A 15459-nucleotide genomic window follows, 5' to 3' on the forward strand; every position below is an offset into this window, starting at 1 on the left:
GGACTCTCAAGAGTCTTCTCCAACACACAGTCCAAAAACATCAATTCTTCAGCGCTCAGCCTTCTTCACAGTCCAACTCTCACATCCATACCTGACTACTGGAAAAACCATAGCTTTGGCTAGGACAGACCTTTGTTGGCAAAGTAATGTGTCTGCTTTTTAATATGCTGTCTAGGTTGGTCATAGCTTTTCTTCCAAGGAGCAAGCATCTTTTAATTCCAGGCTGCAATCACCATCTGCAGTGATTTTGGAGCCCAAAAAATAAGTCTCCTCACTGTTTCCATGGTTTCCCCATCAATTTGCCGATGAAATGATGGGACCAGATGCCATGATCTTAGTTTTCTGAATGTTGAGCTTTAAAGCCAACTTTTTCACTCTCCCTTTCACTTTCATCAAAGAGGCTCTTTAGTTCTTCTTCACTTTCTGCCATAAGGGTGGTGTCATCTGCATATCGTGAGTTATTGCTATGTCTCCCACAATCTTGATTCAGCCTGTGCTTCTTCCAGTCCAGCGTTTCCATGATATACTCGGCATAAGAAGTTAAATAAACAGGGTGACAATATACAGCCTTGATGTACTTGTTTCCCAATTTGGGAACCAGTCTGTTGTTCCATGTCCAGTTCTAAGTGTTGCTTCCTGACCTGCATACAGATTTCTCAGGAGGCAGGTCGGGTGATCTGGTATTCCCATCTCTTGAAGAATTTTCCACAGTTTGTTGTGATCCACACAAAGGCTTTGGCATAGTCAGTAAAGCAGAAGTAGATGTTTTTTTGGAACTCTCTTGATTTTTTGATGATCCAGCAAATGTGGGTAATTTGATCTCTGATTCCTCTGCCTTTTCTAAATCCAGCTTGAACATCTGGAAGTTCATGGTTCACATACTGTTGAAGCTTGCTTTGGAGAATTTTGAGAGAATTAATTGCTAGAGTGTGAGATGAGTGCAATTGTGCGGTAGTTTGAGCATTCTTTGGCATTGCCCTTCTTTGGGATAGAAATGAAAACTGACTTTTCCAGTCCTGTGGCCACTGCTGAGTTTTCCAAATTTGCTGGCTTATTGAGTGCAGCACTTTCACAGCATCATCTTTTAGGATTTGAAATAGCTCAACTGGAATTCCATCACCTCCACTAGCTTAGTTAGTAGTGATGCTTCCTAAGGCCCACTTGACTTCACATTCCAAGATGTCTTGCTCTAGGTGAGTGATCACACCATCACAATTATCTGGGTCATGAAGATCTTTTTTGTATAGTTCTTCTGTGTATTCTTGCCACTCTTCTTAATATCTTCTGCTTCTTTTTGGTCCATACCATTTCTGTCCTTTATTGTGCCCACCTTTGCATGAAATGTTCCCTTGGTATCTCTAGTTTTCTTGAAGAGATCTCTAGTCATTCCCATTCTGTTGTTTCCTTCTTATTGGATACTTTCTGTACTTATAAAATATACTTTAGTTAACTGAATGAGTTATGGATTCAAAATGTTAAAAGTTAATTTCCAAAAATTGCAGCTTTTGCTTTGGAAATATTTGGCTTTAGCTCTTATTTCTAATTAGGCTATACATAGCAGGGCCAGGCTCTGTTAAGAGAATACTGTTTTGTGACATGAATCACGTTGCCTGCACGTGGAAGAATGCTTATTGTTTTATTCTGTATGCATCCAGCTCATCCACAAGCGTGATCTCAAGTTATTTGGGTCCTAGGAGCAAGGCGTGCCCCTTATGTTCTCAATAAACATTGTTATCAGACCCATGTGTAGAATGTTCCCAGAGGCCCTGACACTTGTACTGATAAGGAGCTAGTTCTCCATTAAAATCAATAGTTGAAGTTATAGTTGGAATTCAACGAACTTAGTTCATACTTGATAGCAGCCCATGGCATCAAAGCTGAGGAAAGATCAGCAAAACTTGACCAACCTTACTTCTTTGGCAAGATTTTTCCCTGAGGTGCTACTAAAACAAGAGAATGGCCACAGCTATTATCTTAAGAAGCCCAAATTTACAACTTATTTAGAAGGAAATTGATGTAGACATATATCACCTGGAATGTTCAATGGTTTATTGGTTAAAAATAAAGGCAATAGAGGTTTCCCTTTTATCTTTTAAAAACAGGGTAGGTTATATAATATTCCCAAGTGGTGCTAGTGGTAAAGAACCCACCTGGCAATACAGGACACATAAGAGATATCGGTTCTTTCTCCAGATAGGGAAGATCCCCTAGAGGAGGAAATGGCAACCCACTTCAGTATTTGTGCCTGGAGAATCCCACGAACAGAGGAGTCTGGCAGCCTACAGTCCATGGGGTTGCAAAAGAATCGGACATGATTGAGCAACTTAGCACATGCACACAGGTTATATTTTATGTCCAAGCAAATGACGATTATAGAGAGTAGATGCATGTTCTTAATAAAGGTCTGGAGGCTGAAAATGCTTCCAGAGGACTTTATTTTTCTAGAGGTTTTCATACAACTTCGGGAGAATTTTTGAATCCAGTTGGAAAGAAATTTTAGGTTTTTAAAAATGTTTTTCAGCATTTCATGAATCTTAGATAATAAACACATTCATCAAATGTCATTTCCATTTTAAATCAACCTCCCTCAGTTGAGTCAGCATGGGGTTTTGACCTGGAAAAAAAAAAAAAAAAAGCTGAAAATACAAATTTGAAAATGTGAAAAGTGACAGAAGAAGAATCGTATTGATTCTGGATGTCATGACGGCTGGTGCTGACTGATGCTTTCTGTGGGCCTGGCTCTAGGCTGAACACCATTCTTCCTTCTCTCTTTCAAGCCTCAGATCACTATGAGGTCTTTTCTATTATTATCCCTGTTTTATAGATGAAGTCTAGAGCCTTAGGGGCTAATAATGACCTTGCTGGATCCAGAGCCCGGCCTCTTCACCATAAATGAACCGATACAAAATGTTAATCAGTGCAAGACAATGGATGTACAGGTGTGGAAAAATTCAGCCTCTATCCATCCTATCCATGGTTGAGTCCTTCCAAGGATAATAAAAGTCAGAGGAATGGTTCAGAAGACCGGACACCCCTCCTCTTTCTCTTGCAGGTTTCCTTTCTACGTCTGACCATGAGAAGTATAGTTGTCACCCAGCTCCTTAAGGACCATGACTCAGGTGCTAAGCAATCACTACCATCCCTTTGTCCATCTGGTCATCAGTCTACTAAGCAAGTCAACAAACACATGTTGAGGGACTTCACTTTCCAATGCAGGAGGTAGGGGTTCAATTCCTAGTCAGAGAGCTAAGATCCCACATGCCCGTGACTGAAAAAACCCCAAAACCTAAAGCATAAAACAGAAGCAATGTTGTAAAAATTCAGTAAAGACTTTAAAAATGGTCCACATCAAAAAAAATCTTTAAAAAACAAAAACACATTGAATTCTCATTCTAGATGAAGGATAAATAAATAAACAAGGCAGGATGCCCGTCTAATTGGGAGGGAAGATGTTAGATAAGAGATGCATTAACATATATTCTATTAGTGGCCCAGTGCCCTCTCCCTCCTGAACATGCTTCATGCTCCTTTTGGGGCTTATATCTGCCTATGACAGATCTCGAAGTGTTTACATTTTCAAATGTGCGTATCTTTTATTCTCTTAGATGCTGCAGACTCCTTCATGTTTAAACAAGGTGATGCTTTATTCTGCGAGATGCTTTTCTCCAAAGCTAAGCATCTTCACGGCCTTGACTAATGAGGCGGGGTACTTGCAGATATCTATAGCAAAGTCTTGAATTGAAAAGAACTTACTGAGTTTTTGAAAAGTGTCAGCTTTTGATACTTGCGACGCCAAAATGAATTCTATGTGACCAAAAGACAACCACAACCCTAAAATATTACATTTTGAAATGGAAAACTATGTCAATTTACACTAATTTACAAATCCTAATTAATATAATAATTTTGCCATATATATAAGAGTGAATATTTTGGATATTTGACAATTACTACCATTATTTTAAGATGGTATTTTATAAACAATAAGAGTTTAAGAATTTTCACTATTAGACATAGTTAAAAATTCCAGATCCTTAGGAATCAGCATTTTCATTTGTATGAAACAGTCTTAAGGAAATAATCAAATATGAGGACAAAAATTTGTGTAAGCATTTCAACATAGTAGTATTTATATAATACTAAATATACTTGAGGTTAAAATGAAATAACCAACAAGAGGGGAATGGACAATAATGCAGACATATGCATAAAATATTTTCATGAAATAGTTTATTATGTGAGCCAATTTTAATGCTAAGTTAGAAAGAAAAGGTAAGGACTAGTAGACAACCATGATGTTGAACTCAATTCTGTAATAACCATGCTCTCAGCTGCACAGGGATGCCCTTTAGCAGCCATATTTAGTTTCTGTGACTCTGACTCACTACCTATGGAGTTTGTGATTAGGATTGCGATTAAAGGATAGTTTTCTTGATTGGCCAAACAAGTAGCTATATGAACATAAAGCTGGGAGGGGGAGAGAGGGTGGAGGAGAAACACACAGATGCTTGGATTCCCTGAGGGCTTCAAGTGCTATTTCCAGGTCGTTATAGGTCAATGCTTTCCCTTTCCATGTAAGCTGAAGTCATTGCATTGAAAATTGCTCACATTACAATTAGATAAGCAGAGAAAATATAGATACTTTTCATCTTGAAAACAGGTCTAATCTTCTTTAAGAGTTTCCCTGGTTACTGAGAAAACTGTGTTTTAGACATATTCAGTAAACTCAGTGTAATCTGATGACTTTATTAAAGAGACTACAGTTATCATATTCCACAAATGTCTTGGTGTTTTATATTTTAGATTTGCTTCCCCCTCACTCCTCTTTTTAAACAGTGTCTGGGAATTTAGAAGGCTTACTCAACTCAGTGTCCTTCTGGCATCCATTGCTGAAATGTGCAAGCCAGCACAGCTCAAGGCCTGTTTTGGCGTTGTTTAGCTAGCCTGGTGTGTGAGTATTAAGTCACTTCAGCTGTGTTTAACTCTTTGTGACCCTAAGGACTATAGCCCGCCAGGCTCCTCTGTCCATGGAATTCTCCAGGCAAGAATACTGGAGTGGGTTGCTATGCCCTCCTCCAAGGGATCTTCCCAACCTGGAGATGAATCTGAGTCTCTTATGTCTCCTGCATTGGCAGCAGTTTCTTTACCATTCTTTACACTAGTGCCACCTGGGAAGCCCTTGCTAGTGTGGTAAGCCCTGCCTATTGACTCATTTCTTCTTCAGCTCTTGTTCTTGTGGGCAGCCCTTGAAATTTTTGTTGTGTTTCCCATTCTAGGTCCAGGATCTCTTTATACTAAAGATGGTGATTTCGTCCCATCAAGTATCTAGATAAAGGCTGGACTACATTGCAGAACACACTTTGGGACATTTAGGAGATTCTGGGATCCCATCCATGCCATGTACGACACTGAGGATGGCTTGGGAGAGTCAAACTCAGGTCTGCCGTCTGCCTGTCAGCAGGATGTGGGGACCACCTGTAGGATGGCCTCTCCTACACTTCAAATGAAAAGGGGCAAGGGTCCTGCTCTTCAAGTCCACTCTCTTGCCCCTCCTTCCAGGACTTTGGGCCAGAGAGGAGGTGCAGCATTCTGTCTTACCAGGGACTTGCTTTTTTTCCCTTTCTACTTCTCACAAGCCATCATAATGAGAAGGGATGGTCTTTCTTCTCTCCATCCTTCTTAACACCCTCCTACCATCATATATTCCACTTTCCACTGGTCATACATAACCTGTTCCTTTCTCTGGAGCTATAAGGTTGGGGGGAAGGGGAGGCGGGGGGATAAGCCTCCAATTTTAAAAAGGTATCAGGATTGGATGATATATATCAGAATGAGAAAGTAGATTCTTAGTTGCTGGGAAATCAAAAGATATACAACTGTGTGCTGAAGATTAGATCTGCAAACACATGTACACACACACACACACACATTCACTCACTCACTCACAGACTCTTTAAACCCATTATCTCTGCTTTATCTAGATTTGGAGTGGGGCTATGCTCCTTATTAACTGAGAGTCTTTGTTAAAAAAAAAAGTTCAATTGAAAGGCTCACAAGATGAAGTTTAATCATGCTTTGAAATGTGTTCATGTTCACCCTCATACATCCTAGCCTCCTAGTCCTGACTAGGGTGACTGCCAGTGCTTTCTTGTAATTACTTATCTCCTGTAGATTAGATAATGACCTCAGCTTCTTTACAGAAGAGAGACAAAACATTTTAAAACATACTATGAAAGATCTTTCCAGTTACATTGCCCTGCAACTCTACAAAGTCTGAATCTGGGGGAATGTTGAATGAGGAAAAAAACTGTCATTGACACTTACTTTTATCTTCTCCAGATCAGATCAGATCAGTCGCTCAGTCGTGTCCTACTCTTTGCGACCCCAATGGAATCGCAGCACGCCAGGCCTCCCTGTTCCATCACCAACTCCGGAGTTTCACTCAGACTCACATCCATCAAGTCAGTGATGCCATCCAGCCATCTCATCCTCTGTCATCCCCTTCTCCTCTTGCCCCCAATCCCTCCCAGCATCAGAGTCTTTTCCAATGACTCAACTCTTCGCATGAGGTGGCCAAAGTACTGGAGTTTCAGCTTTAGCATCATTCCTTCCAAAGAAATCCCAGGGCGATCTCCTTCAGAATGGACTGGTTGGATCTCCTTGCAGTCCAAGGGACTCTCAAGAGTCTTCTCCAACACCACAGTTCAAAAGCATCAATTCTTCGGCGCTCAGCCTTCTTCACAGTCCAACTCTCACATCCATACATGACCACAGGAAAAACCATAAGCCTTGACTAGACGAACCTTTGTTGGCAAAAGTAATGTCTCTGCTTTTGAATATGCTATCTAGGTTGGTCATAACTTTCCTTCCAAGGAGTAAGCGTCTTTTTAATTTCATGGCTGCAGTCACCATCTGCAGTGATTTTGGAGCCCAAAAAATAAAGTCTGACACTGTTTCCACTGTTCCCCATCTATTTCCCATGAAGTGATGGGACCGGATGCCATGATCTTCGTTTTCTGAATGTTGAGCTTTAAGCCAACTTTTTCACTCGCCCTTTCACTTTCATCAAGAGGCTTTTGAGTTCCTCTTCACTTTCTGCCATAAGGGTGGTGTCATCTGCATATCTGAGGTTATTGATATTTCTCCCCGGCAATCCTTGATTCCAGCTTGTGTTTTCTTCCAGTCCAGCGTTTCTCATAGATGTACTCTGCATATAAGTTAAATAAACAGGGTGACAATATACAGCCTTGATGAACTCCTTTTCCTATTTGGAACCAGTCTGTTGCTTCCATGTCCAGTTCTAACTGTTGCTTCCTGACCTGCATACAAATTTCTCAGAGGCAGATCAGGTGGTCTGGTATTCCCATCTCTTTCAGGATTTTCCAGTTCTGCTTGTGATCCACACAGTCAAAGGCTTTGGCATAGTCCAATAAAGCAGAGAACAGATGTTTTTTCTGGAACTCTCTTGCTTATTTCGCATGATCCAGCAGGTGTTGGCAATTTGATCTCTGGGTTCCTCTGCTTTTCTAAACCAGCTGTTGAACATCAGGAGTTCACGTTCACATATTGCTTGAACGCCTGGCTGTGGAGAACTTTGAGCATACTTACTTTACTGAGCATGTGAGTTGAGTGCATTGTGCGGTAGTTTGAGCATTCTTTGGCATTGCCTTTCTTTGGGATTGGAATGAAAACTGACCTTTTTCCAGTCCTGTGGCCACTGCTGAGTTTTCCAAATTTGCTGGCATACTGAGTGCAGCACTATTCACAGCATCATCTTTCAGGATTTGGAATAGCTCAACTGGAATTCTATCACCTCCACTAGCTTTGTTCGTAGTGATGCTTTCTAACACCCACTTGACTTCACATTCCAGGATGTCTGGCTCTAGGTCAGTGATCACACCATCATGATTATCTGCGTCATGAAGATCTTTTTTGTACAGTTCCTCTGTGTATTCTTGCCATCTCTTCTTAATATCTTCTGCTTCTGTTAGGTCCATACCATTTCTGTCCTTTATCGAGCCCATCTTTGCATGAAATGTTCCTTTGGTATCTCTGATTTTCTTGAAGAGATCCCTAGTCTTTCCCATTCTGTTGTTTTCCTCTATTTCTTGCATTGATCGCTGAAGAAGGCTTTCTTATCTCTTCTTGCTATTCTTTGGAACTCTGCATTCAGATGTTTATATCTTTCCTTTTCTCCTTTGCTTTTCCTAAACAAATCTGATCAATCTTCCTCCAACTTAGAAGATCTTTAAATGCTTTTCTTGGTTTCCCTTCCTGGTCTAGTCACATTAAACAAGTGTGTAACTGCTCATCCGTAAAAGGATGGTGATAATAGTGCATAACTCAAAGGATTGTTGTGAAAGCTTGACTGGAAGTAGAAAAACTTTTAGATCTGGGCACCGCCTGGTCACCATTCTGGACAGGATTTGCCAGAACCTCAAACAGACAAGTCACTTTCTACATGAGTGTCTGAGATAATCATCCCAGATGAGGAGGTTGAGGACAGTGAGACAAAAAGGATTAAAATGGATTGATCATGGTCTGGAGAAGTGTTGGGAAAAGAGAAATGGTTTGAAGGGGGAAGCTGAGGTTACATCCTGCTCGAGGTTCCCTCTTGTTCTATGAGTTTGATCAGATCACTTGGCTCTCTGAGCCTCTGTTTCCTAAGTGCAGACAGTAAACCTTCCAAGTAGATTTGGAAGCAAATAAGACAGTTTTCAGAAAGGAAAAGCAAAAACAAACCCTGAATGGTGAATAAACATGAGATGATAACCAGCTGCACTGATAAGTAGGGAAGCAAAGTGAAGGTTTGCTCAGTCGTGTTTGACTCATTGTGACCCCATGGACTGTTGTCCATGGAATTCTCTAGGCCAGAATGCTGAGTGGGTAGCCTTTCCCTTCTCCAGGGGATCTTCCCAACCCAGGGATCGAGCCCAGGTCTCCCGAATTGCAGGCAGATCTTTACCAGCTGAGCCACCAGGGAAGCCCAAGAATACTGCAGTGGGGTAGCCTATCCTTTCTCCAGCAGATCTTCCCAACCTAGGAATCCAACTGGGGTCTCCTGCATTGCAGGTGGATTCTTTACCAGCTGAGCTATCAGGGGAAGCCCAAGTAGGGAAGGGCACATTCAAATAATACAGTTTGCCTCAGATTGACAAAGATTGTGAAGTATGACAGTATTGAATATTAGTCAAAATGAGGAGAAATAGGAATTTACAATCGCTAGTAGAACTTAATTGTATTAATTCCTATGAAGCTAAATTTGTTTATATTGAGTAAATTTGAAAATGTATTCATCTACAAACCTAATAACTCACTTCCTGCGTACTCTGTAAATATCTTTTGCATGCAAGCAAAGGAAGCATATACAAGGATATTTATTTGAGGATTTCTCATAATAACAAGAATCTGACACTCAAAATATGTCAAAGAGAAATACATAAATTAAAGAGATTCGTACAACTGAATACCACATAGCAGTTAAAGAGATAAGATTTAATACATAATATCTATTAAATAGCTCATTTACTTGGATAAATTTTAAAAAACCTAATGTTTTGCCCAGTATATCTATCTACTTACTTTTATGTAAATTAGAAAGACTCGTCACCACAAGGTATGTAAATACCTCTCCAAAATAGAGAGATGCTAATTACATAGCGATGAAAATGAAAATGTAATAGTTGCCTCTGGGGAAAGAGAAAGGAACATGAAGACTGGAAGTTGGTGTTAAGGAAATTTCAACTACATTGGTGATCATTTTCTTCCTCTGATGAGATAGAAAAGCAATATGAGCAAATGCTAACAGTTCTTAATTCTGCATGTGACTGTCTTTTTAATTTTCTTAAAATAGAAGATTATCATTATTCTTGACTAATACCTATTAGTCATCATTACCATGACTTCAAATGATCCGTGAAATTAAAGAAAAACAATGCAAGTGAACCCACCACTGTACATAATTAATCTGTAAAAGCAATTTAAATGTAATTTCTAGGGCTTCTTACTGTACAGAAGTTACAAGAAGACTCAGGCAGAGGTGGCAGGCCAAGTGGTATCCCCCGAAGTCAACAAAGGAGGCAGTTAGAACAAACCTCCTCCTGCATCTTTTACAGACTTTACACTACTTATTTTGTTTCTTCATGATGTCTTTGCTCCCTCCTTTTTTCAAGACCACTCCAGATGGTTTGCATTAAGCTTCTTTCCATCTGTATAAAAAGGTTGAAGTTGGGAGGGAGGGCTGAAGAATGGCTTTGACATCCCATACGTCCCTAGATACAGACTGAGAAGCCTCACTGCCCACCCTGCCCACCCTAGCCAAAACACTCCTCACATTTGTTCTTTATCACGCTTGCAGTGATCCCAGATTTGCAAGGTTATCAGCCATTCTGCAAACACAGTTTATCTGCACTGTTTGCACAGTGTAGTCTCAAGTTTGGCATGAAATAAGAGAAATATTGAAGTTTAGCACAAACGTTTAGCCCTTTCCACAACTCAGCCCTCACCTTTATTAAGCCATGTGGTTTTCCAAAGTGAATTTCAACCAAGGCCCGTTTTTACCCCATCAATTATTAAGCGATTAAATGAATAAAGGGCATTAAAAAATGGAGATAAGATGTTCGAGATATTTCAAGTTCTTGAACTTTGTATATTCAGTTAGCAGTGATAAGAATGGAGGGAACAGAGAATTTGGGGGAAAGGACAAATTAAAATCACTGTGACAACTACAATGACACAGGCTTTAAAGAAATCACTGAGGTAACTATTCAAATTAACTGTGGCCCCAAGAGCAATGTGGGAATGATATTATCCCACACCTAAAATAAAGCACTGCTCCCATGTGGCGCAGTGGTAAAGAATCCGCATGCCAATGCCTGGAGACAAGAATGCAGGTTCAATCCCGAGTCAGGAAGATCCCCTGGAGGAAGGAAATGGCAACCCACTCCAGTATTCTTGCCTGGAGAATACCATGGACAGAGGAGCCTGGTGGGCTACAGTCCATGGGGTCATAAAGAGCTGGACCATGACTGAAGCGACTTAAAGACACACATACAAAATAAAGCACATAGGAGACAAAAAGGGATCAGAATGGCTATTTTAAAATTGTAGCAAGTGTTTCTGTGTTAAGCCTTCTTTTCCTGAGTTACTCATTGATCCAGCCTTAGGAATATATTATGATTTAACTCAGTCTTTCTTCCCTTCTTTGTCTGAGATACATACAAAACATGAATTGCATATGGAAAAACACTACAGTATTTCACAGTTACCACGTCCATTGGTTTTCGTGGCTTTGATTTTACTGGCTATATCCTGTCACCATGTGACTTAACTGGAACTCTGCTCATTGATTGCTCTTAAGAAAGAACACTCGAAGATGAGGAACAACATTATAGAAGAACTTTGAATTTGTTAGAATTTATTTTTTAAAGAAACAATGGTCAAAAGCTGTATTTCTAATTTGTAACAGATTATAGACGTCAAACTCAGCAAACCATCATGACAAACCAGTTTCCATCAGTAGGTGAATACTGAAACCCGATGATCTAGATTTCTGGTTGCCAACTTTAGGTTCTGGGGTAATTAAGAATTTCAGAAGAGCAAAAGAACAGCCCACAAAGACTTGTTGTAAACTATATGCAAGAAACAATATAATTGCTGCTAACATGACGAAGAATCAATATTTTAACTTTTAAGAAGTTGAGATACAAACATATTCATTTCAGATGTATAGCATAATGATTCAAATATTGTAAAATGATCACCACAATAAGTCTAGTTAACATCTATTACCACACAGAGTAAATTAGTATGTGAATACATAGTATTTTCACAATGTAAAGAGTTAATATGTTTTGATGGGAAACACTCTAAGCTCCTTAATACTTCATTGAGGAAAAGTTTCTGAAAAATAGAAGAGTCAACTGGAATTAGTGATCAATATAGGAACACTTTAACTATAATACAAAAAATGGCAAATTAAATTTAGGCCCAGTAGAGACTTTCCTGGTGGTCTAGTGACTAAGACTCCACACTCCCAGTGAAAGGGCCTGGGGTTCTATCCCTGGTCAGGGAACTAGATCCCACATGAGGACTCCACACTCCCAGTGAAAGGGCCTGGGGTTCTATCCCTGGTCAGGGAACTAGATCCCACATGAGGGACTCCACACTCCCAGTGAAAGGGCCTGGGGTTCTATCCCTGGTCTGGGAACTAGATCCCACATGAGGCCACTAAGAGTTTGCACGCTGCAACTAAATATCCTGCACACTGCAATGATGATCTGGTGCAGCCAATAAAAGATAAATAATAAATATTAGAAAAACAGACCCAGTAATTGCTTGCATCAAGTTATATTCATGCAGATGTCTGTCACAATGTAACTTGAAATAAAATTAGGGATTGATGATTGAATTAAAAATTGGCAATAACCAACTTGGATTCGGTAAGTGATCTTTGGTCCACTTATAAGAGGGCCAGCTATTTAGCTATTAAAATCATGTGTATTAAAGACTAGGTAACTAAATAAAAAGCCTAATAAAATAGTATTAAGAATAAAATCATTGATCCACAAGTGGATACACAAAATTGCCACAATTTAGACCAAAAACTCAGGCATTAAAAAAAAACAGAGAAAAACTCCTGAAAAAACAAAAATGAGCTCTCACTGAGAAGGTACTCATCCAGGTGGAATGGAATGACAGATACAGATCAAGATCAAAACAGCAGCTAAGTTAACAGAAAATGTTTCTCCCAAGGCTATGCTGCAGCTATAAATGTCTTAACAGCTCCTTCTTCAAGGGACACTTACTGACTTACTGAAAAATCTTGCTTTCTAATGTCTAGACAGTCAGAAAATTCGCTCTTTGAAATCGTAAGAATGACAATGAAGTGCCCATTCTCCTAGCTGGAAAGATTTCCGTCCTTTGACCCAGAGAAGCAGCCTTGACGTCCAACCCATGTGCTGTTTCAGATAAGGGATTTCTGGACACATCATTTCACATCTATCTTCACTTTGTGGTTTTCAAGGAAAAAGGACTCTGGGTCTACTTTGCAGACCAGACTTCATGTTGACTCTTTCATCCACAGCTCTGCTTTTCTCTGAGCCTATCAAAGCATTGCTTCTCTTAAATCCCATTTCTTTCTTTCCTCGGTGAGTCACCCCCATGGTTCCTGTGGTTTGTGGTCTCCCTTACTGTTAAAAAAAAAAGTCAATAGATGTGACTTTTCAGACTACAGCTCTATCTGTTAGCAGCCTTTGGCTGATTGGGTTAGAACACATACAAATGGTAATGGGGACAATTTTCATATGAGGAGATTGCTCTATGTATATTGTACTTTTCCAATGCAAAACTGTTTGTTTCATAATGTAGAAAAGTTGGGCGCTATGGTTTTTGACTAAAATTAATCAAGTAAGTCTCACATTAAGCAGAAACATCACACTACTAATCATAATTATATCTGGATGGTAAATTATGGGTAATTTATTTTCCTTCCTTGAACTTGTCTGTATTTTTTTCTAAAATCATTATAATAAAAATGTGTTATTTTTTAAATTAGAAACATCAGTAGTTACAATTTTAAAACCTTTGACAAAAGTCTGCTTATTAACAAAATGAAAGCTATGATTCTTGATAATTATACTGCAGAGTGGGAGAGGGAAACCAACTTAGGGCTCAGCCAGAGAAAGAAGGATGTGATGCTTCCTCCAATCAGATAGGGGTGGAAATCTTCATCACCTCTGACAAGGCAACTTGGCCTCTGTCTTCATTTCCCACTTGGGTACCAGTAATCCAGAAGTTATTGTTCTGTTTAGCCTTTTAAAAAACACCCTTATTTTAGGGTTTTAGCAAGAAAAGCTGCTGCTGCTGCTGCTGCTACTAAGTCGCTTCAGTCGTGTCCGACTCTGTGTGACCCCAGAGATGGCAGCCCACCAGGCTCCCCCGTCCCTGGGATTCTCCAGGCAAGAACAGTGGAGTGGGTTGCCATTTCCTTCTCCAATGCATGAAAGTGAAAAGTGAAAGTGAAGTTGCTCAGTCTGTCCGACTCTTAGTGACCCCATAGACTGCAGCCCATGAGGCTCCTCCGTCCATGGGATTTTCCAGGCAAGAGTACTGGAGTGGGGTGCCACTGCCTTCTCCGAAGAAAAGGCTGGAAGAATTTAATTTAGTAATACTAAAGAATAATCTATTTATCAACTCTCTTTAATGTTCTAATGATATATTAACATCCCCTGATTGATAACTAAGGCATCAGGGAAGCTCTTGGAGTACAGAATGAAGTAGGGCAATGGCTAATAGAGTTTTGCCAAAAGAACACACTGGTCATAGCAAACACCCTCTTCCAACAGCACAAGAGAAGACACTACACATGGACATCACCAGATGGTCAACGCCAAAATCATATTGATTATATTCTTTGCAGCCAAAGATGGAGAAGCTCTATACAGTCAGCAAAAACAAGACTGGGAACTGACTATGGCTCAGATCATGAACTCCTTATTGCCAAATTCAGACTGAAATTGAAGGAAGTGGGGAAAACCACTAGACCATTCAGGTATGACCTAAGTCAAATCCCTTATGATTATACAGTGGAAGTGAGAAATAGATTTAAGGGACTAGATCTAATAGACAGAGTGCCTGATGACCTATGGACGGAGCTCCATGACATTGTATAGGAGACAGGGATTACAATCATCCCCAAGAAAAAGAAATGCAAAAAAACAAAATGGCTGTCTGAGGAGGCCTTACAAATAGCTTTGAAAAGAAGAGAAGCGAAAAATAAAGAAGAAAAGGAAAGATATACCCATTTGAATGCAGAGTTCCAAAGAATAGCAAGGAGAGATAAGAAAGCCTTTCTCAGTGATCAGTGCAAAGAAATAGAGGAAAACAATAGATTAGGAAAGACTAGAGATTTCTTCAAGAAAATTAGAGATACCAAGGGAACATTTCATGCAAAGATGGGCTTGATAAAGGACAGAAATGGTATGGACCTAACAGAAGCAGAAGATATTAAGAAGAGGTGGCAAGAATACACAGAAGAACTGTACAAAAAAGATCTTCATGACCCAGAGAGTCATGACGGTGTGATCATTCACTTAGAGCCAGACATCCTGGGATTCAAAGGCAAGTGGGCCTTAAGAAGCATCATGATGAACAAAGCTAGTAGAGATGATGGAATTCAGGTTGAGCTATTTCAAATCCTAAAAGATGATGCTGTGGAAGTGCCACATTCAGTATGCCAGCAAATTTGGAAAACTCAGCAGTGGAAAAGGTCTGGAAAAGGTCAGTTTTCATTCCAATCCCAAAGAAAGGCAATGCCAAAGAATGCTCAAACTACCACAAAATTGTACTCATCTCACACGCTAGTAAAGGAATGCTCAAAAGCCAGGCTTTAGCAATACATGAACCGTGAACTTCCAGATGTTCCAGCTGGTTTTAGAAAAGGCAGAGGAACCAGAGATC

General features: G+C 39.9%; 1 long non-coding RNA gene across 4 annotated transcripts in view; it reads right to left on the reverse strand.

Moving 5' to 3' along the window:
• The window catches only part of LOC113898422, a 123714-nt gene that overhangs the window by 12869 nt on the left and 95386 nt on the right, over nucleotides 1-15459 (reverse strand). The window contains exon 4 of one of the 4 annotated variants that reach the window (XR_003512639.1): nucleotides 2419-2614. The exons of the other annotated variants lie outside the window; for them this stretch is intronic. This is a non-coding gene — a long non-coding RNA (uncharacterized LOC113898422). Of the gene's footprint in view, nucleotides 1-2418; nucleotides 2615-15459 lie in introns of those variants that run through there. 4 annotated transcript variants of the gene reach the window in all.

This window comes from Bos indicus x Bos taurus, chromosome 9 (assembly GCF_003369695.1).
Source record: "Bos indicus x Bos taurus breed Angus x Brahman F1 hybrid chromosome 9, Bos_hybrid_MaternalHap_v2.0, whole genome shotgun sequence".
In the NCBI taxonomy this organism is placed as follows: Eukaryota; Metazoa; Chordata; class Mammalia; order Artiodactyla; family Bovidae; genus Bos; species Bos indicus x Bos taurus.